Source organism: Rissa tridactyla, chromosome 13 (assembly GCF_028500815.1).
Source record: "Rissa tridactyla isolate bRisTri1 chromosome 13, bRisTri1.patW.cur.20221130, whole genome shotgun sequence".
In the NCBI taxonomy this organism is placed as follows: Eukaryota; Metazoa; Chordata; class Aves; order Charadriiformes; family Laridae; genus Rissa; species Rissa tridactyla.
Window position 1 is genome coordinate 1,055,257 of NC_071478.1, and position 25,964 is coordinate 1,081,220.

The 25,964-nt window shown below is 52.2% G+C and overlaps 2 protein-coding genes across 3 annotated transcripts in view; both read left to right on the forward strand.

Moving 5' to 3' along the window:
- Positions 1 to 5,026, forward strand: part of LOC128916857 (septin-2) — a 38,383-nt gene extending 33,357 nt beyond the window's left edge. For both annotated transcript variants that reach the window (XM_054218954.1, XM_054218955.1), the window contains exon 13: positions 4,233 to 5,026. The gene's annotated coding sequence lies outside the window, so the exon portion shown is untranslated. The remainder of the gene's footprint in view (positions 1 to 4,232) is intronic.
- SEPTIN5 (septin 5) overlaps positions 1 to 25,964 on the forward strand; it is a 54,875-nt gene that overhangs the window by 3,470 nt on the left and 25,441 nt on the right. The gene's annotated exons all lie outside the window — the stretch shown is intronic.

Genomic DNA, 25,964 nt, shown 5'->3' on the forward strand with positions numbered 1-25,964 from the left:
TTTTTTTTTTTTTTTTTTTTTACCCTGACTTTTGATACACTGATCTTTTGAGTCCTTGGAAGCATGGTAAAAACTTCCAGACAAGCTTGGGTTGCTTCTTATATTTGACAATTCAAATGAAGGATTGGAGAGGAGGGAGATGGAGGGGTGGAATAAGTTACCAAAAATTAAAACAGATTTAGTTTTGTTTGGATACTCTAACACAAAATGCTTTTGCAATAAGCCTGCAGTAATTCCAAGAGCACATTTACCGGTTTCTGAACTTGTCCATCTCAAATGAGCAAGTATTACGAAATGCTGGAATTGTTTTTTCAAACGAAATGGTTATTGATGGGCGTTTCTTCCCTTTCCTTCTCTTTCTGAAAGTGTAGCTCTTTGCAATCTGTTTTCCTCTTGTTATTCTTACAAATCGGTATTATGTCTTCCACTCAGCTTCAGGATCATGCTGGGACAAACCAGTAACAGAAGCTAGGCTATGGAAAACAAATACAGCCAGCTGGAAATGTAGTTATGGTTAGGGAAATGTGTTTGGGGAAAAAACCCAAGCATCTTGCACTTAAAATATCTGTAGGATGGTGAAAATTCTTTTATTATAGCTCATGATTTCCACAAGTATTTTAAAGCCTCCTGAGCCCACTACCTCTGTTCTGATTCTCGGTAAGGGCAGTACCGAAGGCACCAAACAGCTAGTTCTTTCTACCAGTGAATTGACATCATTTAACAGAACAACACAAAGCATTGTCATAGCAACCAGCCTTCTGAAAGGATGCTGCTGAATGCTGAATTGATCTGATGAGAAATGTCATTTGGGGAAGTGAGGATCATGTTGTAGTTTTTGGCAGCTGAAATCGAGAGCCTGGAGAATGTGAAGCTTGGGCAAATTTGTAGTATTTGGAGGAAGTGCCTGGCACTGCCAGTGGCTGTTTCTCTGGCTGGAAATTACCTGACAAAGGTGCCGTCCTTCTCGTGCCCTTTCCGGCTCTTCTGACTATGGACTAGTTCAGCAAACCCCACGTCGGTGGGCTAGCACAGGTTTTTGTTTCCCTTAGAGAGTAGACTTCTGATTGAAATTGCCATTTTTCCTTTGTTGCTGTACAACTGGAGTGCTGAACTCGTGTGGCTCTGTGTGACCTTGGAGCTGACTTGCATAGAAAGGTCTTAGCAGGGCCCTCAAGAGCCACCTTGTAGCTGGAGCCCATCTGCCTTTGTGTGTGACGCGCAGAGCGCTGGGCAGTGAGGGTCGTGTTACGGCTCTTATTCCTTGAGGTGTGGAACAATAACGCTTTCATTTGCGTTTGTACATTTAAAAACATTATCAGCAAAATGGTCCCCCCACCTCCCACAAACCAAAGCACGCTCTATCTTGCAGACTTTAAGCTTTCCAAGGAATGACACAATGTTTGCAAAACATAAAATGAAAAAGATTGACATACCCAGTAGCAAACTTTTCTGATATTCTCAGTAATTGCCCAAACTGTAGCTCAATAAATTTTGTTATTCGATGGATTGATGCAAACTGGTTCAATTTTTGCCAAGTGATTCCAGACAACATAAAATAGAGAGAATATAAAATTCCTTATGGGTCATGCAGAAGTCCTGTTTTGTGAGGGAGTGTCAGGGGTGAGTGGAAATGTATTTATTTGCTTTTCAGAAATGTGTCGATGCCTTGGGAAAGATGGAAGTCCACAGCGCAGTGGCTACAGTGGCATTGTCAATTCTTGCGCATACGTGCGGGCACCTTGCGCTCTGCCTTGGTTGCCCAGGAGCGATGGGATCGGCCCATCACATATTCCACCTTCTCCCGAGTCTGCCTGACACAGGGCTGGGTGAAGGTGGGATGCAGGAGGCGAGGGGAGGTGGTTGCTGCTGGAATTTGTGGGGTGATGGTATCCTGAGGATGGAGGGCACGGGCCTGCCAGCTCCGTGCCAGCGCCTGGCGTGGGCTCACAGGGGACTTGTAAATGCTTCAGGCCACCTTTTGCTAAGCACACATTTTCAGAGGAACGTTTCTTGGAGTTCTGGAGCTCAGAGCCTGGTATGTATATGTGACTCAGTGGATATTAACCCCATTAGCATATTAAATTAACTGATCATAGAATCATAGAATTGTTAGGGTTGGAAGGGACCGTAAAGATCATCTAGTTCCAACCCCCCTGCCCTGGGCAGGGAGACCTCCCACTAGGTCAGTTCCGATAAACATCGGAAAGCAATTCAAAGGCCAGTTTTGGAACTTAGCAGATATCATCAACCAAGTATATACTATGTGGAAGTACAAAGTGTTGCTACAGACCGGCGAAAGGAAAGGGAACAAACTTGAAGCCACGAAGTCAACAGAGGATGACTGAAATATCAGAAACCCAAAATAGTAGGGTTGTGAGTGACAACATGAGTCAAATCTAGCTAACAACAGGACACTGGTGTCATCCAATACTCTTACTCTTTTTGGAAAGACACTATTTCTCAAAGGTCTTGCTAATGCCTGGGCACCAAAAGGGCTGTAGCTACAACATAAAATAGGTGTGACTTGAAGGAAAAGAATTTAGGTCAGTGAGAAGATGTAACTGCCTATAAAGCAAATGTCTCCGATTAGGAATTCAGAAGTGTCTGTGGAGAGGTGTCAGGTTGCCCTGCAGCGCAGTGGTGTTGGAAGCGGCTGGGGGAGCAAAGCGCTTCTTCCCGCGGCTGGCAGGACCGCTGCAGGTGGAGGAGGCTGAGCTGTCCCACCGAGTGCGTCGGGGTGCAGGCCTGTGTGCTGCTACTTACCAAGAAAGTTTTGTTTTAAGAGCACACGGGAGAATGTGTTGCCTTTCTTAAGGGATGGTATGAATTCCCATTGCAGATGGAAGCGTTTATTAAAGCTATATGTTGGGGAAAGGCGTGTGGGGGCTTAAAGTCAGTCTAATAGGACTGGAGATCAAACTTGTAAAGAATGGTATCAACCTAATATATCAGAAAATACTGTCCCGTAAGGAGATTAGGAAGAAAAAGCAGTGAAATGACTCCACACCGAAATGCACAAGCATACTTTGGCCAAGTGTGTTCTACGAGCATACGAAATGTGGATATCGTGTTGCTAATGCTGGTAACATCAGTGCAGGGCTGTGCCTATGACAACCTTCAGTTTTAGTGGAAATTCCAGTCTTTTTGTGAGTCCGGAACATGAGTTACAGTTCCCTCTTGGGCTGTTGTCTGTACCAGACCAGAGTTAAGCAGGCAATGGCAGAAGTTTTGCTTCTCTGTCATATTTGAAGTAGCTGTGTAGCACAACAGGTTAATTTTGAATTTGAATATTGAATTTGGTTAATGTACGGACTCTGGCTTTAAAGCCTTGATGCTGGCTGCCTTGCTCTGGTTGTTAGGGGAAGCGATGGCCTCCTTAAAATGGTAAGTAATTGTGTATTGAACAGAATCCCCTCCGTGAGAATGGCAAAGAGCAAAGGAGCGCGTTGTCGGCTCCTTATCCCAGCTGCGGTCTGGGCGAGTGCTGCACTGCACCTGACAGGTGAGGTGACACAGCAGTGTTTGCTAGGATATTTCTTTTTTCCATCCAGATGAATGTTTAGATTAAGCTATTTTTTCGTATTGGGAATGAGTGGCTCTGGGACTGGAGGATTTGAGGTGTCTCCCAGGTTCCAAATCTGGCACAACTTCTTAAGCAAGGTCCAATTTCAGGGAAAGCTGGATTTCTGCTTTCTTTGTAGCAGCCTTTTCAAATGGCAAATAACTAGAGACATCCAAAACTGGCAGTTATTTGAAATGACGGGCCGGTATCTTGTCCTTCAGCCATATGAATAGTGCTGTGTGAGTGCTTGGAGAAACCCGTTTGCCCTACTGTGTTACCTCAGGAGTGTCACGGAGTGTTTGTGCATGAGATCAGCCCTGCCGCTGGCCCTTGGCCCTGCTTGGGTCGGGGGGTTTGCTTTTCCTCCCCAGAAGCAACGCCGGCCGCGTGCTCCCGCAGACGGAGCAGGGTGGGGGTGCGTCAGGGAGCACGTGGCTAAAAATGGAGTCTCATTTATGTGCTCTTAATAGACACTCATGATAAATATTTGGGGCCAAACTGTGCCTGATGGGGCTGGTGCGGTTGCGGCGCAGGTCTGTGACGTGGGAACGCGACACCCCGTGCCCTGGGCTGCATGCGGGGCTGGGGGGGCTGGGGCTGCCCCGGGCGCTGGGAGGGGGCCGAGATCGTGTCCTTGCTAATGCTCTTTGTTTTCCACTTCTGTCCGCAGCGGCACCCAGGTCTCTAAGCAGATGGGGGCTCTTTTCTTTGGCCGAATGGTTACGTGCAAAGGCAAAAGCTGGATGCCGCAGATCAAGACCTGCGTTAAAACAAACACAAAGTCTGAAGATCGTGTTGTAAAACGGCTTCTTTTATATATTCGATGTTAATCATGTTATACTGTATCTTTTTTGATTCTTTTGGTAACACTGTCTTCACACTTATATAAACATGCTTTTATTATCCTTCCTATACCTTTTTATACAGGAACTGATAGAGCGCACTGTTTGGCGTAGTCGTCGTGGTGGTTTAAGGAGTTAATCGTGTATCTGCTAGGTTATTCTCAACAGTTTTGTGATTAATACTAAAAGACTTTGTGGCCTGTTTACGTAAACGTATGTGTGTTTGCACAGTATCACAGCTTTCACTTGCCATTTTAAGTCATTCTGTATCGTACCAGTTTTTCATAACTCTCTGTGCTTTGGTTACTTTTGGAGCTTCGTCTCTGGTGATTTCTGTTTGTGGGATGTATGAGCGAAGGTACAAAACGCTGATGGTTCACCAGTGATGCCAAGAAGCTGACTTTTCTAAATCATCGTGCCTTACCGTACCATAAACGCTGCGCCTGCCAGCGGCTTCGGGGTGCCTCTGAAGACTGGTCGTCAGGGCGCCAGTGCTGAGCGCGAGCATTTCTGTCACAGGCATTTTTATCTGTCAGCTGAGCGATGGCATGTACCGAACTTTTTATATACCATAACACTAATTTTCATTGAAATTTTGTAATAAATTGTAGCGATTGGAAAATCTTGGATTTTGGGGTTGTTTTTATTGGTTTTTGGATTTTGGCTTTTTCCAGCTAATCTGTGAAATGTTGCAGTGGCGTCATGCACGGTACATAATCGAAGGAATCTTTGTATTTACCCTGGGGAATGAAGGCATTTTCTAGAATTTACCTACATACAAACTGCTTTGATTTCATTTCAAAACAAATTTAAAAGTGTCTTAGCTGGAAGTCAGGTAGCAGGGCTCTGCACCCACTTTTTATTTTTCCCCAAAGTTCATTAGGCACCTACTGGCATCTTTTAGGTGGGTAAATTCCTTGGAAAATCTGATTGCACACCTTAGTTTGTAAATTCATGAATGTTACTGTTTCCTTTATGTCATTACTGAGTGTATAGCTCTCTTTCTGCTTGCTTTTGTAGTCTTGCATGTAACATATATTCATAAGCGTAAATTACTCTGCAAATATGGGATTGAGACACTTTGTCTTCTGTACTAGATTGGGGCGTCTTTCATATAATGATTAGCTCTAGTTTTGCTGTCCGGCAAGGAGTGTTTAATCAGGCTAGGATTAACAAATGATTGGCATCTCAGGGATGCCTATTTGGCTTGTGTTTGGAGTTGAACTGCATCAAATGGACATTCCATTGTTACCTCGGTGGCTGCTGTAATGAAGTTGAAAGAAGAAATGGAGTGACAGATGTGTGCTCGTACAAAGTCTCTCTGGGTTTCATGAAGATGTGAATTGTAAGCGTGGCTGTCAAGACGGCCAAGGGGAGCGGTTTAACGGTAAACATCTTCTCATGAATTGTGTGCCACTATGTGCACCTTTCACATTGTTTTTCTTCCAGAATTTTGCATCATGTTTTGCAACCTTCTTAAAATGATTTGCTGTCCGTTTGTGCCTGTGGGAGTGAGGACAGCCATACCCCTCCGGAGAAGCCGAGGCTGCAGTTGTGTATGGGATTAGCTGTGAGCAAAGGTAACACCGACGGTTCATCCTTCAAGGCAAAGTAGGACAGTGGGGAAGCGGGCTTTCAAAGGCATCTATCTTTAGCTTTATTAACAACGGAGCTTCCCCCCCTCCCCTCTTTTCAAAGCCAGGCACCTAAAGCCACTGTCACAATTCTTGTGTGTGCCGCCTCAGTGAACAATTTCACTAGTGGATACTGATAATCAATCGATAAACTCGGCTTCTCTCTGGCTCCTCAATTCCAGCTGGAGCATCTCTGCTCCAAACCCGAGATCTATGTGAATAATGGTCGAAGAAGGGCTCGTGGCGCTGCTGATACCATACCTGAGTGCGTTCCTTTCAACATAGGCGTGATTTTTATGCCTTCTGCCACTTTGTTGATGTTGTCTGATGTTAATTTTCAGTTACACTTGAACTTGGTTTTGTTAAAATATTTCACAGCTTTATGGGGAAACCTATTTGTTAACCTGAGTCTTTGCTACTGTGGAGATCTCTGGAGAGGGGACTCTGGCTGGAGCCTAATTTCTGACCCTGCAGTTCTGCTCCTGTCTGTGTCGGCGGGGCCGGGGCCATGGAAGATGAGTCCCTTTTTCTGAGTCCCACCCCGGCCTTCTCTGGGCTGGCACCTCCCAGCACTGGGACAAAGTGCCCGCACGTAACTGTATGGACTGCTCAGCAGGCCTGAGGAACAGGTGGCTGCGGTCCTTTCGGTCTTTGTTAGATTTAAAGTACTGTGGCAGACAATAAAACAACTCATGAAAGGTTGGTTGGTTTGTTGGTGCCTTTAATTGTGGTGTAGAGTCTGAAATGGTCTGTGGCACTCTAGCATTTAAAAACAAGTAAATATGGTGACAATTACCTGATTTATTTCTTTTTGGATGCTTTGAATCAATAGCTAAAAGTGAACTTGGGATGAGTTAATGGGTTTTCAAAGCATATGTTCCTGGGCTTGCCAACCTCTGGTCTTGGAAGTGTCTCCTTGTTTTGATACGAGGGATGTTTTGAATGAGAAGGTGGAAGAAATGGCAAGATAAACGCTGTGATGACTGCAGGCATTTGAAAAATCCGTACTGTGGCATCAGTGTTGGTTTTGTTCCAAGGCAGGGGAGTGTCCTCGCGTGTGTGCAGCCATCACCCTGCCAAGCGTGTCCTGTCCTGGATCAGAGGCGTTTCATGTCTGATTATTTACCTGTCCTTGAAATGTGGAAGCTGTGGAAAGAGCTGGGTGTCCTGAGGCTTCGCAGCCCCCTCCCCGTGCTCCTTTGCTCTTGGGTTGGGGTTCCTGTGAGCTTAAATCATATGCTACTACTGCTTTTGGAGTGTTTAAAATTCACTTGAGTTCTCTCCTGCCTTTCCTTAAGAAGTTATACTGGCAGTTTTTACCTAAAATAACTTTCCATATCACCTCTTTAAAATGGTTTAATGGAAGCAGAGCACACATGCCTGCTTTGCACAGTACAGTTGCAGCATGATTCAGGGCTTCCCACTGCATTCTGAGATGCTAAATCTGGAAACGCATTTCCTATTTATTCCATTTGTGTTTGGTTTTCTTCAGGTTTTTTACAATGGTGTATCCCTTCTGGGTGTTGTGTTTGTGTCCCAGCGTGGGGAGTGCTTCCTCTTACCGCGTCTCAGCCTTCAGCCACCCCTACCCCGCCGTGGGGCTGGGGGGCCGGCGGAGCTATTCCTGTACCGCACCTGGCCCTGCCTGGGTTTGCCAGCGGGGAGATGCTGTTGGGGTGCTCCAGCCTCTGCGTGCTGTGCCGGGGGGGGATCGGACACCACTCCAGCCCCGGGGGGGCCTGGGCCCGGCTGTCATCCCTCTGGGGCCCGGGCTGTCACCCTTCCGGGCCCGGGCTCCCCCTCCGGGCCCGACTGTGTCCCCTTTCAGCCCGGGGCTCCCTCCTCCCTGACCGTCACCCTTCCAGCCCCTCCTGGCCTGCCCCCCATCCCCTCCATCCCCGGTGTCCCCCCGCCCCTCCGGGCTGTCAGCCGGGGCGGGCGCGGGGCGGGGCGGGCTCCCGGCATGGGCGGCCCCGGGGCGGCCCCGGCCCCTCGGCGGCGGCGCTGGGGCGGCCCTCGCCGCACACACACACACACACACCCCGGCACACACCGCCGCCGCCACCACACACCCCCCGGCGCGCTGCGGGCGGGCGGCACCATGAGCACCGGCCTGCGGTACAAGAGCAAGCCGGGCAACCCAGGTGAGGCGGCGGGGACGCGCGGCCGCTCCGCCCCGCGGCCCTTCGCGGCCCCCCCGCCTCACTCTCTGCTTTTCTCTCCCCACCGCCGCTCCCGCCGCCGGCGTCCCGGCCCCGCCGACCCCCCGCAGAGGAGAAGCAGGTAGGTGGGCTCCCGCCACGGCCGAGCCGCGGGCGGCGGCTCCATCCGGGCGACGGGCGCTTTGCCCGCTCCGTCTCCCCGCGTTTTGGGTCGGGTTTGGCTTTTTTCGGTGCCTCTGGGTGTGTCGGGGGGGGGGGGGGGGGGGGGGGGATCGGCGCGGGGCCGGTACCGGCGTTTGGGTGCGGGGGGGCACGTCTGGCATCGCCCCTCGCGGCCACGGGCCCGGCCCGGCCACTCGCCAGCTCCGGTGGCAGGTCACCACCTCGCAGGCGGCCAGCACTGGGCGTTAGGGAACATCTGTTCTGCTTTGCAAAGCAAATCGCTGTTCGGAGACGTGCCTTCGGGTTCGGGAGAGAGGGAGGGGGTGATGCAATCCGATGACATCGGCAGGTTTTTTTGTTCTCGATGTGGTATTTGGAGGGGCTCAGGGTGTTTGAAAGAGGAGGAATCCTTTTCTGACGAGCTTGAATGGCTAGGGATGGGGTTATTAGCAGTCCCGTGTGTTCATTAGCACCCGTCATCATGATGTAGGCAATGTCTGCAGAGCTTTTCTGTCTCACAAAGGTGGGGACGGAGCGATGGTGAACGCGGCAGGGCAGTGCCCCGCATCCCTGCCGCGGGATGGAGCGATGGTGAACGCGGCAGGGCAGTGCCCCGCGTCCCTGCCGCGGGATGGAGCGATGGTGAACGCGGCAGGGCAGTGCCCCGTGTCCCTGCTGCGGGATGGAGCGATGGTGAACGCGGCAGGGCAGTGCCCCGCGTCCCTGCTGCGGGATGGAGCGATGGTGAACGCGGCAGGGCAGTGCCCCGCGTCCCTGCCGCAGGATGGAGCGATGGTGAACGCGGCAGGGCAGTGCCCCGCGTCCCTGCCGCGGGATGGAGCGATGGTGAACGCGGCAGGGCAGTGCCCCGTGTCCCTGCTGCGGGATGGAGCGATGGTGAACGCGGCAGGGCAGTGCCCCGCGTCCCTGCTGCGGGATGGAGCGATGGTGAACGCGGCAGGGCAGTGCCCCGCGTCCCTGCCGCAGGATGGAGCGATGGTGAACGCGGCAGGGCAGTGCCCCGCGTCCCTGCCGCGGGATGGAGCGATGGTGAACGCGGCAGGGCAGTGCCCCGCGTCCCTGCCGCGGGATGGAGCGATGGTGAACGCGGCAGGGCAGTGCCCCGCGTCCCTGCCGTGGGATGGAGCGATGGTGAACGCGGCAGGGCAGTGCCCCGTGTCCCTGCTGCGGGATGGAGCGATGGTGAACGCGGCAGGGCAGTGCCCCGTGTCCCTGCTGCGGGAACAGGTCCGCCCATCCCCAGCCTGGCTTGCACTCGCCTTTGGTCCAGCCTTTCTCTGAGGCTCTAATCCATATGCAGCAAACACCTTACCAGCAGAGACAATGGTACTGCGCGGCCTTTCTGGAGCACAGAAAAGCAAAGCAGCCTTGTAGCAGTGTGGGCATCCACCTGGCCCTGCAGGAGGTGGTGCTTCCCTGGATAACGCAGACTTGGGCACCCTGAAAAGACACCTGTGCGTTTCTGTGAGCTGATGATGGCAGTGATGAGAGGAACAAAGTGAATCCAGGGTGTAGTGTAATGGGGTTGTCAAGTGCATTTTTCCTAAGCTACTTAGAGTTTTGCTGGTATTTTGTAGTTATTTGTGAGTATTGCTGTTAATTCTTGTTTTATTTCTGGAGGAAAATCCAGAACATGTTCTGAAATCACACAAAATTTGATGTAAGCTGTGAACTGGAGAGGAGCTTTGTGACCCCCCCAAAACATGCTGCTCTTTAGTTCATTTGTTTTTAAATAAAGAGGGAAGCAGGTTATGTATAAGGCTCCTTTCTGCTCGTGACCCAGGGGAAGAAGCGAGGCGGAGATCAGAGCGCTCTGCTGTAGGTATTACCATAGCTCCTGGAGGCCCTTCTCACGCTGCAGGGGCAGAGGGGGCTGGGGCCAGTACCCAGAGCTCCCGTCGGCAGGAGAGTGGGGTCTTCTGCGGGGCAAAGGAGGTCTGTCCTCAAACGCGCGGCTGTATCCGCGTGTCCTACGCTGAGAGCACAGAGCGGGTCTCGCATGACGGAGCACTGGTGAGTTTGTGCCAGCCATGTTACTTGTGGAGGGAAACCAAGCTGTGAATACAAACCAATCTGTTACAATTAAAGTGAACGGACCAAACCACAAATGATCTCCCTTTAGCATCCTTTGGGAGCCGGGATTTTCTTCCTGTGCCATTTGTTCCAGTCTGTTCGCATCTCGCAGCAGGTGACAATTTAAAAGGTCTACTAAAGCTGTGATTCCTGCCTGAACTACTTTTCCCAAATTTATTATAAAAGCTATTTTTTATAAATACTTGAGAAACAAAGTGAGCTTCTTGAGAGGGCAGTACAATAGATTGCATGTAAGCAGGGTAGCCCTCAGTAAAATCCTAGTAATACTGATGACTTGCGGAGTCCAAAAAATGTTTGGTTGTGGTGATGGTGATGGGTGGACGGTGACAATGTGGCGTCAAAGGATGTGTCTTCATCTCCCCTCGCCGCGCAGCCAGGGCTGATGCATTGTCTGGGCCCAGGGGACTCCGATTGCAGGTTGGACTCCTAATTGCTATGAGGAGAAAATAACAGTAGATTCCCCACCTCTCTGATTTCCGAGGAATGACTTCTTAATTGGTGTGTTTGGTACTGAACTCCTGTGCCACTGAAGTCAGTGGAGGTTTGATACTGGTATCCATGGGCAGAGCATCCAGCTTCCCAAGGAGAAGGGCTGTGCTTTAAGACCCTGGATGAGGGAGAACCAGCTTCTGGTCTGAAGCTCTGCAGGAGGCTGCCTGGTGAGACCGAACTCCTCAGTCCCATTACACCTCGGTTCAGCACCTCTCCAAGAGGGCTGGTTTCTCTCCTAGCAATGTATTTCCCACTGGAGCGCTGAGAGGGATTCTTGTGGTGAGGCTGGGTAGGCAAATGAAGCCATGACTAACGTCCCGTGTGCAGGAGAATAGGCCCTGTGTAAGGGACACCTAGCAATTTGTCAAAAGAGCATTGACTTGAGAACCAAACAGGGCAAGTGCAGCGATGGTCCCTCTGCCAAAGCCTGAGGTGTTGCTGTGGGAGGAGTACGGGTGAAACCTCCCAAATACCTAGTTCAACTGGAGTCTCCTGGCACGCTCCCGCAGAACATGCCTCCTAGCTGATGGTGTTGGCGTGTGTTTGGGGTGTTACCTTGCTGTGGCTCTGAAGCTGGCTTCTGCTCACTCAGGCCCATGTCTCTCATGTTCTTTGAAGTCATTGTTTCTTTTTAAATCAGGAGGATGGGAACCTCTCCTTCCCAAGTTGATCTCTCCCCACCCCATCAACTTGCAAAGTTGTTTGGGTGTGGGAGTAGAGACTGTCTGGTGGATCCAGTTCTTTCAGTGGATTTGAAATTACAGGGCTGTGCCTTTGCATTCAGCTTGGTCCTTTTTTCTACTTCAGCGTATTTTGAAGTGGTCTGCCTGTCGGTAAATATATATATGGGGGGGTGCCGTGTATAGAGAAGATGCTGTGCAAAAGGTAGTCTGGCTGGAGAAATGGAGAAATTCAGTGCGATTCTAGGCATTGAGAACTCCTGAATTCATTGAATTTGTGTCTCAGTTTTTGAGAATCTGGGGTTTATATCTTAAAAGTGTGTATTCAAACTCCTTTACTTTCTTCTTGGGAAAAAAGAAAGAAGCAGAGATTTCCATCGTTCCTGGAACAGTAGATGTTCCAAGAGCAGAGACGTTTTCCCTCTAAAATGGCAGCCATGCCAACATAGAGCATCATTTGAAGGTCAACCTTCAACCCCAGCCTTGCCTACCAGAATTCCCTGTCCATGTGTGCTGAGCCCCCTTCTCCTTGGACTTACAAGAAAAGCGTAACCCCCGAACAGGCTGTGCTCCGCGTGGTGCAGAGGTACCCGAGGCGTTTCGCCCACTGGTGACCACCCCAGTGCAGGCAGCTGCTGATGACAAAGAGCGGATTAGGAGGAGGGAGGAGTGGAGATTCCTGTGTCTTGAGCTGGCTGAGAAGAACCTTAATGTGACCCTTGATTTCTGTGTAGGGACCCATGTGGTAAAAATGGATGAGCTGAGTGTTGTAAAGTATGTGAGGAAAAGTATCGTGTGAGTGGCAGGTTCCCTTGTACAATTGTGCAAAGACGATGAGGTCTTTACGGAATCCCCTCAAAGTCTGTGCTGGAGCAGCTTGCAGGATTCCTGCCTGCGTTACAGGGTCGCAGCATTGCCATCTTTCATCTGTTTTCCTTAAATTAACAGTTCTCCTAATCTTGTGACTAGGGAAAAGTTCTTCTTTCTTGTGGCCGTGCTTGTGCAGCACAGCGTGGAACCTAGAAGGCAAACAGAGCACCACTGACTTTCTTTTTCAATTTTCTCACAGTTAAACCATTTATTTTATAGTCGTGATGCTTCGAGTCATTGGGAGTGGCGATACGGCTCCGTGTTCTGCGCTGTCTGTCGTGCTCTGTATCGATTCCAACAGGGTGGTTGTGGGGAGGGGTTTTTTGCCAGGAGAAAGCAAAGTTATGTTTGCAGCTGGCGAGTGGGCTGTTTCCCCCCAGCTGGATAGTCTCGCCGTGTCACAGAGCGTCCTGGGTGAGGCTGTTCCTCTTTGACTCCCCTGGTAATGTCTCTTCCAACCCCTGTGTTTTCCAACCCTGGTCTTGCATCCTGGCTCCCGAGATGCGCCTGCCAGAAAGGGAGTAGCAGATTAGTCACAGATTCTGGAGGTAAATACTGGAAACACTCTTAAAGCAGCACATCTCTGCTTGTTTTTCTGATGTCCCAGTGTATCTTGGCCAGACGTAGCATAGGAGTGGAAGCTTTTACTTCTCTGTAAAAAGCCTTGTGTGGTTCGTTAATTTTTTTTGGCCTGTTTCAAAAGACAACATTGGTCCCTTGCCCTCCGAACTGGGCAAAGGCTCAGTGCTCAGAACGGCGTGCCAGGGGCTGGGTGGGACCGCAGCAGGTCGAGAGGTTGGGCCCTGCCTGTCCTTCTGCTCTGCATCTGTCTAAACACCCCTGCTGCAGGATGCCGGTGTCGCACAGACAGGCTGTTCTGGGCTGGGGAGGGAGGTCCATCCTGGGCACTTGGACTTCTTTTGGGTTTTTTTTTTCTTCCCTTCTTTCTGCTTGCCTTCTTGGAAAAGGTCTGTAAAAGGAGGTCAGCACATGGGCTGCATGGTGAAACAGAACTGCTGGAGAGCTGGGCACAAGATCTGCCTCCTGCTGCTGCTGATGTCTCTCTTCAATTATTTATGCTCCAAATGGATAAAACGGTGTTAGTGCTGGGCAGGGGAGAGGTTCGGCCCTCTCAGTGCGAGCAGCGATCTGCAGTTTATGAAAAGGAGAAGTAAGTGCTTCCTGCACAGGGGTTTTTGTCCTTTGAACTTCCACGAACTGCTCAGCTACGCGTGTGCGAGTCCAGCGTTCTGCCGCTCTCGTGTGAACTGCGCAGGGCTGTTTCGGGCACGTTAGCCAAGTGTGTAAGTGCAACAGATGTGGCCCGATCCTTGCTGATGCTAACGAAGGAGGAGCAGCCGTCACTTAGCCCCAGGAGATGCCTTGTGGCACTCACTCAGCTGCTGGGTCGCAGCCTGCTGGGGCATTACAAAAGGCAGCTGCAGAGGTGACAGACATTGTTGCTGCCATCTGAATGAAGGAGAAACCTAGTCCCGGGATGCTTCAGGTCTCCAAAGTCAGGGAGTCTCTTACAACTGCTTAACGCTCTTGGAAATGATCTTCACACTGATGTCATTCTTCATTTGATTGTTTTAGCAATAAATGTAAGGAGGTTATGACAGTTCCCTGCAAAAGTTGAGGAAAGGCGAGTCTAGAGAGGAACAGCTGGTGGAGTTCAATGTCTTCTCGAGCCTGTTTCGCCCACCCTCAGCTTCACTCTAAGTTCATTAAATGCCCAATAAAATGGACATCTTGGAAATCCAGGGGAGGTTCCACGTTCAGCCAGCTGGTTGCTCGAAGTGCCAGGCCAGGTTGGGTCCCTGCTGTGTATCTTTAGAGCTTTGCCAAATTAACTTTAAATCTTGATTCCCGGGGGTGTCCCTTGCAGTCTGGGGACACTGCGCTGCCCACAGCCGTGGCTCCTATGGCCACGCTGCAGCTGCTGCCCACCTGTGCCGAAACTGTGCCTGGAGAGCTCTGGAGAGTCTTCAATACTTCAGGCACTTCTTGCTGAGATTTCCCTTGGCTAAGCCAAGGCAGTTCCTCTCCTGCTGTTTCTCTTCCAGTTCAAGTGGCTTCTGTGTTACTTTTTTCCTGGACAGCAGAGCATGAACAGCGGGCACCTCCTCCTCTTACCTGCAGAGCTTTCTTGCCTAACCAACAGTAACACTTTGTCCCCTTCTTGCCCAAGGCAGAGATTTCCCTGAAAGAGTGAAACCACACAGAATAATCCTCTAGTAGTCATGAAAGAAACGTGTGGCATCTCTAATACATTGTGTGACTTCAGATTTTTGTGAAGCGTATGCAAGTTGATTCATACTGGAATAATTCCCGCATGGGCTGGATTTGGTCTGTGTGTGTGTGTGTCTCTACGGTGTGGTTAGCCTCGAAGCACAGGAAAAAATGTTTGTCTGCTGTTACACATTCCTTTTCTCCCAGAGAATTGTCCCTGGAGCTGTGAAGAGGTTTGGAGCCATCTTGTTCCCACAAGGGTGTTCAGGAGCTGGGTTTGTGTGTGGTGCATCAGAAAAGCTGGGATCAGGTCCCAGAACACGTGCTCCCCGTCAGCCTGTGTGCTGCTGCTCAGCCCCGACTTGGTATCCCAGGAACCTTGTTCAAAATGAGTAGTGGAAGGTGGCTCCGCGGGTGCCCAGAGGGAGGGTTTGTGTGTGCAGCGCTGCCGGAGGGGCTGGGATGCAGAAAGCGAGAGATTTTCTGTCCCTCCTGGCTCCAGTAAGGGTCCTTTCTGTTTAGAGGGCTGAGCAGGTTAATTCCTTCTCTCTTGTGTGAGTGTACTTCCAGTGCAGTAATCGGAATCTGTTGTGGCTTCCTGACATTCAGCTCCAGGCTGCAGTGCCGTCCCGTCCCTTGCCCTGTCGCCGGGGCCCCCGGCATCGCCAGGGCCGCCGTGCTGGAGCAGAGTGCGCTGCAGGGCGCAGGGACCGGCCTGCTGATGAGCAAAGCCTGGCGAAGTGTTGGCCAAGAGCCGAAGAGGAACTGAAACCCTGCACAAGCATCTGCAAGGGTGTAATGCCAACGGGCGGAGAGTTGTTTTGTTCCAGGCTTTAGTACAACTGTCCACTCCTGAAGTCAAAAAAAAGAGAAGCTGAGGCTGAAGCTGAGCTCTGGCAGAGGGGTGTAGCTGCTCCGTGCAGGGCAGCACAGCGCGGGGATGCTCGGGAGGGCAGAAACGTCTCTGGATGCAGCTGCGCAGCCTTAAGATTGCCCGGGCCTGCTGCCGTGGCGGCGAGGGCTGCGGGGGCTCGGGGCTGACGCTCAGCAGTGCGGCTGCTGGAGGATCTCGGGCTGTGGCTCATGCGAGCTCGGGACTCTGCAGGGTGTGAGCCGGTGTAGCTGTCCGTCAGCCGGAGGTGGGAAGCTCTTAATAGGAGTTAACTCATTTTTTCACTCACCTCTGCAGTTGGGTCTGGTTTTCTGCACCGTGGCAGTAGCTGGCAGCAGTGACAGACGGTGCTGGGACCCATGTGCTCACCCTGAAGTTGGCCGATGGGGAGAGAGGAGCAGTGTGGGGCTGAGCCGCCCCTGTCTGCCATGGCAGGGGCTGCACGGCGACCGCTCGAAGCCATGGGGCAGGAGAGCCGAGTTCTTCACTTGCCAGCTTTGTTCTGCTCAGCCGTTTGCGTTTCCTGGGAACTTTGGGAGCGCCCTGTTTATTTTGAAGCTTGTTATTGAGTGTGTCCAGGGTGTGCGTATGGGGCTGGGATGGCCTGTCTCCACCTCACGCCGCCTGGGGCGGCGGGTGCCGTTCTCCCGGAGTGACTCTGGCTGGGGAGCCGGGAGCCGGGAGCGCGGACTGAGCAAATAAACCACAGGATCATGAGCGCTGGCTCCTGGAGACTCGCCATGGGGAGCGAGCCTGGCCCACTGACCTCTGGACATTCTCAGCACAGAAGGAAGGGAGGGGGAAAAAAACGATCTACTCAATTAGCTTGTGGGAAAAGAGGCTCCAAGGGCTTAACGTCTTCCTTCTGCTTTCTGGGAGGCAGAGCCCATGGCGGCACAGATGCGGTCAGGGCTCCAGTGGCTGTGTGTCATTTTTCCTTGCAGACGCCTGGTGCTTGGAGCTGTGTGAACACATAGGGGAGCGCAGGGCAGGCCTTTTGCTGCTTTAGTCTGGATTGCAGTTAGTTTTAAGATCGCTTCCCAGGCAAGTCGCTTTGCTTTCAGCCTTTTGTAATGTCTCCTGGCTGTTTCCTCAGTGTGGGAATTACTCTAATCCTGCCTGCCGCACTGAGCTCATTCTTGCTGTGATACATACACACATGAAGTCTCTTCAGAACCTGCAGCCTTACATCCACTTTTATTTTCAAATAAATTACATACTACGTTAATTATATATTCAGGTGAAATGAGTCACAAAGGCATCTGCTCTCTGCCTGTCCTACCTACGTTGTCCCCTTGCCTGTGCTTTCTTTTTAGTTTAAAGCTCTCCTGAGCCTCCGCATCGGGTATTAAGGGATGTGAAGTCCTGGAAGCGTAGATAAGCAGTTTTGGAAATGCCCGTCTGGAGCAATGGTAACTTCCCTCTGCCCAAGGCCTGCCATAAAAAATGTCAGGGAGGTTTATGGCTTTTAGGATCCCACAGATTCTGAGAAGTTCCGGCTCCTCGGAGGAGCTGGTGCCGGCCGGGATCAGACAGTGATGGCAGAAGCATCACCGCCTTCAGGAGCTGGTATTTGCCGTTCTGTCGGCAGTGGGCTGGATCAAGCCAGTGGGGGTTAAACGGCGAGAGATGCGGCTGGCCTGCTGCGACTGCCCAGCGCCAGAGAGCAGAAGCGTGGCAGCAGGACAGCAAGAGAGATGCTGCCTGAGCCCGTCTCTCCTCTCCGGCGGCTGCGCCCACAGTCCCCACTCTGCGTTGATGGTTTCTGCGACGCAGCCGGAGTGGAGCTCTGGAGCCCCGCGCTGGAGCGTGCGGGAGGGAAACTGCCCGAGTCTCACTCCCAAGAGTAAAACCTTTGCTGTTCGTCCGCGTGCTTAGAAGAGCCCTCCTCCCCTCGGAAGGAGCCCTTGGCAGAACGTGCATTTCTGAGGGAAGTGGATATCAGAGAGGACAGTTATTTAACAGAACTTGGTGCTTTTTCTGGGCAGTTAATCCAGGCACATGCCTGGAAGGACTCCAGGTCCGCTGGGCAGCCGAAGGCTCTGGATCTGCTCTAGTCTGGCGGCAGCGCCAGGGCTGACACCTTGGGAGCTCAGACCAGGCCCACAGAGGCCAGAAAGTCAGAGGTCACCTTATCTGCTTGGGGTCCTGCTCACCATCACTGTGCAGTGGGAGCGGGGCCTCCTGTCACTTGGATAAGCCTCACCTGTCCTGCCCCACCACGCTCAGCGCACGGCATCTGACTTCACGGCAATTTAAATAAACCAACGGTGACTGGATGGGGCCCAGTGCTCCTCTTCCTCAGTGCCTGCTCTGTTCAGCCTGCTGGTCCTCCAACAGAAAGGCTGCATGCCATCTCATAGCTGTGTGGTGGCATTATTTTCAGCAGCTCTCATGAATGTCAGTGAAAGCCTTTCTGTTTGAGGTGGTAGGGCTGCTCCTCAGCAGCTGCTGGGAGGCTCCGGCCAGTGCCAGGCGTTTTGCTGCCTGGTTTGAATGGCCAGTGTCATCTGAACGTCTCCCTGCTCCTCCCGTGGCCGCGCTGTCATGGGCAGGTGTCAGTCAATAGCAGAATTGTTCTCCTGGTAAACAAGTGATGGTGTTACTGGAGCTGCCCTTCATGTAGCAGCAGCGCAGTGTGTGCATGGGGTTGCTAACGAGGGATGTCATGGGGCTTGTTAGTCTGAAAGCCTAATGAACCATCTTCTGTTTCTTTGCAAAGTGTGTGGATGCTTCTTCCCGTGTGCTGCTCCTGTGCTGCGTCTGGCACTCGGGCGTGTTTGGCACTGAAGTGTGTCCCTGCGAGGCAGAGCCCATGGCACAGACCTGGGCGTGTTGGAGGACTCAGGTCCCATCTGTCATGACCTCAGTGACAGTGGGCGTCCAGGAAATGTCTGGATGAGACCCCTGCTCTGGCTGCCGCAGACACCCTGCATGTGCCCGAGGGCTGAGCTGATTTGTAGCTCCAGTGAATCCATCTGTATTGGGCACCCAGAGCCTGTCCCCTAGGTGTTTAGGGCTTTCCCTTCATGACAAATTACTATTTTTTCTTTCTTATTTAAAAAAAAATAAAAAATATAGGGCATCCACCCACATCTTGTCTGGCATCCTGCAGTAATAGGCCAGCACGTGTTTTCTCCAGTGGAGCAAAGCAGGTCTTGCTTCGTATTCGTAAGGCAATGGTTTATAAATGAGCCTCAAAAGAAAAACTGATTTCCCCACTTACAGCAAAATTACATCAGGAAAGAGTCATATCAAAATTTCTTAAAGCTGAGGCATGAATTTGGTCTGATGCTGTTGATTTGATCACGTACAGTGGGAATACTCTGTTCCGGAGGTGTGGAGGTGAGGGAGCACATTCCCTTTGTGCACATAAAGCCAGACCTTCTCCGTCCGTGACATGACTAGAGGATAAATCCCAGAAAACAAACCCCGAGGGATCGCTGTGTGGCCTGGCAGGTCAGAGCCCAGGCTGGGAGCCCGAGAATGTCCCTCCCTGTTCTGCATGTGCCATTGGGCCTGGGGTCTGCTGGGGGGGGGTTAGCTTGGACTCTTAAAAACTGGAAAGGTTGTCCTTCATGCTGTGCTGCAGGTCCCGGGAGCTGTTGATGGGTCTCTGATCTGATTTTACACCCCGTTCTCGTTAAGGGGCTGTGAGTGATGAGTGACTCGTGGCCTGCAGTGGCTGTCACTCGAGCTGACATTGCGTGCGGGTGCTGGCTCTCCATTAACCTGCTGATGGAGCTGAGCGTTCCTTGTCCTGCCCCGCTTTTCCTTCTTCCCTGTGTGGCTGTTTCCATTTCCTTTGGGTTGCCTCCTAGGAAAGCACAATCTAGCAAATGCAATTTTTCCACTCTGTTGCTTCCAAGTTCTTTCTAACGTTGGGTATTACTGCGCCTCGTGTGTCCAACAACTGCAGCGTTCACAGTCAGATGACTTTCTGTCTTGTCTAATACCTTCTTTAGTCCAGTTTCATGTCTCTGCCTTCCAGAAACCCATTATAATCTTTTCAAAGGTGACATTTTCATGAACTCTGCTCTTCCAGCGCCTGCTATGTTACCATCTCCCATCTTCTGTCTCGTGCGCTTTACCATGCTTGTTATTTTCAGGTGGAGCCCAGAAAGAAAGCAGCACCGCCACTGAAAAATCCACAAGAGCGAGGAGTTTACAATTACCTGTTCCTTCAGATCAGAACTGTATTAATGAGTCGCTGTTAACAGTTTTGCTAGAGGGCAAGTAGAGATTATATTGATGACTGTGACTGGATAGACTTTATAGTGGAAATGAAGACTGAAATAGCAGCAAGACCAGCGTCGCTGCAATGTTATCTGCAAAGAACAGATGTTATCAAGGGCCCGGTTTGTTCTGTGTGGTTGGCTGTGCCCCTGACGCAGGGACATTGGTGATCCAGCTTGGGGCACTAACCTTTTGTGATTGCTTTCTCCCTCAGTTTTTGAGGGGAGAGAAACTGTTACTTTGAGATGGAAAGGATTTTAGGAGAAGTGGGGCAGATGAGGAGAGTGGAAAAATGCCCCTCTCAAATCTGGTAGAAAATACCATCCCTGAGACTTTGTCAGGACAATACCCGTATTCCAGGTCTGTCCTGGTCAAACTGGGTTGCCTGGGCTGGCCGCAGTATTTTATACTGAATCATCACTGGTGAAATTTGCCAAAATGGCAGAGTTGGGTTGTAAACCCCCTCACTTTTTTGGGAAGATGATAACGGCGGCTCCGATGGTGGTGGTGCTGAGCTCCCTGGGGCCTCGTGGCAGGACGGCGGGGTGGTTGGGTTTGCGTGGTGGTGGGGTCTGTGGAGCCCTCTCCTGGGCCACAGCCCCGCAGTTCCGCGCTGTGCCAGCCCCCAGTGGCGGGCCCTCCCTGCCCCAGATGAAGCGATCCCGCTTGCAGTGCCTCTGAGATGGTCGGCATATTCTGTATTAACCAAGGAGCTGACGCGTTCCTCTGCTCTGGGTTGGTGGTGAGAGACAATAGGATGAAACATCGGCTCTTCCACAAAGGCCATTGTACAGTATAGTTATTTTAAAGGCAAATTTTTTAGGCAGTTTGAAGTAATACGAAGCAAGGGCCAGCTTTCTTTAAATACGGATGAAAGCGCCCGAGAGAAGCTAGGCACCTCCTGTACTTCGGTAAATGTGGCTGTGGTGAGCAGCCCTGCCGCTGTTCGTCCCCGCCGTGGGGCAGCTGGGGTCCGCTCCCGAGCGGCAGGAGCTGCCGCCGTCTCCCATGAGCAGGCTGCTGCTGCTGCCGAGCAATCCGCACACCTGGTGCCAGGCTTACGTTGCCTTTCATGTGCTGTGCTCCACGGATTAGGGCCAGGAAAGGGGTTGGCGAAGGAAAATAACTGGGAAAATACTGCAGGAGGTAGGTTCCAGGCTGCTCTGAATGGCCCTTTCATCTTTGTCTCAAAAAACCCAGTAAGATCAATAAGTAAGCCATAGCTTGTGGAAATGGCTTTGAAAGGATTGCGGCGGTGCTCAGCAGCGATAGACACAGCTAACGTTTTGGTTTCTTTATTGGAACTGAAACTTCTACAATGCTGCTGCTTTTTTAGGGATGTCGTTTGGCTGAGATGCTCCATTGTGGATGAGTGTTCTTAATGTCTCATCCCACCTTGTTTCTTTTGAAAATTGTCCTCTTTATCCTCCTCCAAACTCGTTCCTCAAACCCTCCCGTGTGCACTCGGCAGCAGCTTGCTGGTGGGTCGTCACAGTTTGTCACACCAGCTGTGCTGCCTCCCCACCGATCCGTATGCTTGTGATGGCAAGGCCAGCCCTTTGGGGCTGGGATCGCCTTTGTGCTCTGGCTCACGCTCTGCAGGTGGGGATGTGCTCCCTGGGAGCGTGTAGCTGAATCCAGCCCGCTGCCTGGATGACAGACCCGGGGCTGCAGAGCCGGGCGATGCTTCTGCCTCCCCTGTGCCTGTCTCTGCCCCGCCTAGACTCCTCACAGCAGGAGAAACTCCTGCAGGCTTTGCTGTTGCACAGCTCTTCTTGCCTTTGCGGTGTTGATGACTGGGGCCATTCTTGCCTGCTTGAACTCCTGGATGTGCCGATGGCATCAAGGGTGGTGGGGCAAAGAATCCGAGAGAAGCGCAACACAGCGGCTGTTTGCTATAGCAAGAACATCTGCACTGACTGGGCTCCCTGCAGCTTGAGAGTGGGTGCTTTCACCTTTAAAATCCAACTCTAAGGCTCTTGAGTAAACAGTGAAACAGGATCTGCTCCCAGGGGAACAGTTTATATAGTTAAATCTAAGTATTACTGGAAAAGGAAAAGACAACCTTCGTCATCTCTAACTCTGCCAGGGCACTGGTGTCCTTACGTCTGTGGAATTCCTTTGCACAGAGGAAGCCTGGTTTGCCTGGGAAGAGAGGGTTTTTTCTTGAATTTGGTTGCTTTCTGTTGCTCTTTTAATGTACTAATGAGTTTGCAGCATCTCTTCCATATCCTCAGATCTTGCCGTCCAGGATATTTAACAGTCCCCAAGTGGACTTTTGCAGCCTACAGTTTTGGAAAATACAGGGTGAGGGTTTGTGCGTTTACCTGTCTCTTCTCTGTGAGCTCCTCAAATACAGAACAGTCTGTTTCTCACTGAGCTGCCCTGAGCGGAGCCTTTGCTTTCAGGCTGAGTGGCTTTTACCTGTATATTGAGCAATTAAAAAAAAAAAAAAAACAACTGAAAACCAACAACATCTTTGAAATCTCTGTGGGAGCATTAGTGCCTGCCTGCTCTCAGTGCAGGACTATTCATGTACAGCTCTTTGCAGGCGAATTGGCTGTCGCCTCCTGCAGACAGGGAGCTGGGGAGTACTGGAAAAGCGTGGAGCTTATAGCAAGCAGGAGTGCCCTGCAGACGGTGTTGGTGGGGGCTTGGGGGACAGAGAACCTGGCTCGGAGCCCTCAGGGTGTCCGGGTGCAGAGCACAGCCTGGGAGCCAGCGGGCACTGCCCTGTAGGAGCTCTGGGCTCCTCATCTCCCCGACAAGGCATCCTGTCTGATGGACGTTGGCTTCCCCACTGGGTCCTCACTGTGTTGATGGCTTCTGCTGGCATCGTACCAAGTTACAGGTGTGGGGCCAGAACTGGCAGAAAGAAGCTGGTGGGAATGCAGCCAGGTGGGAACAGCCCGCTGCTTCCTCGGCCGAAACGTGTCCGTCCTGCAGCCTATTTATTCCCGGTCTGTGCTGAAGAGGAGCCACCTGTGCAGCCCAGGTCTCTGTGCCTGGAGCCAGGATTTAAAAGCAGTTCCTTTCACTGGTGCCCACTGCTCCGAGAAGGGCTGAAGCTGACATGGAAGAAAGCTCTTGCTTTCATTGTGTTTTTGGCTGGTTGGTATCCAGGGCTGGCCTCTGGACGGAGGCGGGGGAGCAGAGTGCTTTGGGAGAAGCAGTCGTGCTGTGCTTCTCCTGCTCTTCAGCCCCAGGGGTGTCATGGGATCCAGAGAAACCAGCACAGGATGGGCAGTGCACGCGGTCCTGAGTTGCAGGTTTTCCGTCTGCTTGTTGGAAGTCCTAGAAATACGTGGCATGTGATCCATAGCTGCACACACAGGCATACTCTGCCCCTGGATTCTCTATCCGTTTGCAATAGCTCCCGTTACCCCGCTGTGCTGAGAAGGTCTCACGCCCAGCGCTGCTGTGACCGGTTGCTGCCGTGGCACGCGTGGGGCCAAGGCCACGTACATGGGCTGCAGTTGGATTGGGCCCAAACAGCGTATGGGTCACAGTAGCTGTATTTGCTGACAAAATGGCCCCATCCAACGGCTGCTGTTGCAAAGAGACTGGTAATTCTGGGAAAGACCCACGAAACCTCAGTGCCTTCCTGTGCAGAGCAAAATCTGGGGTGAGAGGAAGAAACCATGACCATGTAGGAGGGAACAGTGTGACAGTGATGTGTCTTGGCCGTTACTGCTTGAGGCACTGTTGGATACTGTGGTCAGTTTAGTGCTTCCAAGAATGAGACGCTGATTCATCTGTGGTCAGTGTGTTTTTAAAGGATGCCACTAAACAGTCAGTCTGGTTTCTCCTGGCCAAGCGTGGTCATTGCAGGGCTCTTTTCTTTAGGTCTCCCTTGTGCTGGTGACCTGAATTTCCATCCTCCTTGCTCAGCCTGGTTCCTCAAGCATTGGGTTAAGTATCGCCTGGTCCAGGTGGGAGAATCCTGCTCCACTTTGGCCAGTGTGGCCACCTGGGCGGTGGAGAATGGGGCTGTGCTGGAGAGGCCCCGGGGCTGTGGTGTTGGTGCTCGGTGCTGTGTGGGTAGGATCAGTTGCCAGTACAAACCAGTTCCAACACTGTGTCTGTGTGTCTGTGCGGTGCAGGCATTTGAAGTCCAGCAGTCGGAGCGTGGCAGAAGGTGATCGATGTGGCTGAGCTCGTCTGACAGCACCAGGCTGCAGTGTGTCCCCACTCTCTGCTTGGGCTGGAGCTGGGGAGCTGGGGGACGAGCGCAGTCCCATGTGGCTGTACCCCGCTGTTCACTCAAAGCCGTTCCTGCCAGGTTTGTTCTTGCAGGGAAAGGAGGGAGGGTAGAGGGTTCAGATGGCAGCTGACAGGGAGGCAGAGACTGATGAAGTGTTGAGTTCTTAATGGGGAACATGCTCCCTTGATTTGGGTTTCCCTCCCCACCCATGCCGCTCTGTTTTAGTCTGCGGCACAGTTTTGCGAGCAGCTTGAGAACGGAAGTGATTTCAGACTGGAGGTGACCTCATCCGTCTCCAGCTCCAAGGTGGAGCAGCATTTGGAGCCGCGGCCACAGCTTACGCTGCTCTTTGAATGACGCAGGCGAGGGGCTGGGGCTGCCGGAGAGCCCTGTGCTCCCTACTCAGCAGAGTGCTCCTGGCGTGCATGGGGCAGGACCTGGCCCCGAGACCTCCTGCTGTCTGCCAGCCCCCCGAGTGTGGGTGTTGGTAAGGCACAGCTCCAGCCCTGCGAGGTCCTGGCGTCTCGCCCCAGTTATCAGGATTTGAGGATGTTTGGTGATGTCTGAGCTGTTGTGCTGCTCTTGCTGGTGGCTGTGACCTCTGCAGGGAGGGGACAGGGGTGCGATGTGGCCCCTTTTGTGCTGGTGGGGGGAACAACCCTGCGGAGGAGCAGCAGCCGTGTTGGGAACCAGCCCGGTGCGTCTGCTCGAGGAAAGGGTGTACCTGGGCGCTGGGCTGTGGCACAGGCTGCCCTGCTGCCAGGCTGGGCGAGTGGGGATGGCGGTGCGGTTTTTTGTCTTTCTGTTCTCATCTTGCTGCGTGCTAGAGTGGGGGAGAAGTAGGAAGGAGAAGAAGACAAAGCAGGGTCCAAAAAACACAGTTGGACAAGAGGCCTTTCTGGAAATGGCACGTATTGGAGCAGTTTCCTGATGAGAAGTTCAGGCCTGTCCTGCAAGGTGCTGAGCCGTGCCTGGCTGGAGGACGTGCTGAGTGCCATCGCGTGTTGGTGCAGGGAGGCACTGAAGGATCCCTGCTGGGATCTTTGTATCCGAGGGACCTGTGGATCAGTGGCAAAGGGGATCAGAGCCCTCCCAGAGACTTTGCTTTCCAGGAGCGGAGATGTCAGTGGGAGCGCTGAGCATCTGGAGCGTGGGGTGGGAGCCAGCTGGAGTGTCATCTCCGGGTCCCAGGCAGTGGTGGGGAGCTCGGGAGACCACAGGCAGACGCTGCTTACAGAAACTAACAGAGAATTCTCCTGTTCTCCTTCCTGACATGGCAAAGGGTCCTTCTTTCCCCTCCCTCGATGTCTGCTACTCTGTCACGGATACAGTTTTCTCTTGCGCTGTTGGAGCCTGGAGTCCTTGGGCTCTGCCGGTGTCCAGGAAGCCCAGCTCTACTCTGGCTGCTGGAGCTGGTGCCGGGCGCAGCTCTCCAGTAAATGACCTCTCCACTTCAGTAAATGACCATGTGCTCCAGTAAGGACAGCTTCCAAGCGCCGTCTCGCAAGCTGTGTGGGGGAGTCCAGCCACTTCCCCTTAAGCCTAGTTGTCTCCTGGCTCGAGCTCAAGCTGAAGAGATGCTGGGCTGTGGCGGGCTACGGGTGGGAAAATAAATGCCGTCTTTTCTCATGTCCCTGTGGCTGTGGAGGAAACTCCCTGTAGCTGGATAGGCAGCACTGGAGGGGGATAAGTTCGCTGGAGGAATTTGCTTTTCTCTTGGCCTCATCCCAGGTGGTATCAAGACTCTTGCTTGGAGATAAATCTTCTCCCACCACTGCTAAATAGGGAGAGTTTAACCATTTGTGGGATCTAGGAAGAGACTTCGCCAGCCCTCCTGCCCCTCTTCCCTGTTGCACTGGGAGCAGGGACTGGAAACAGATC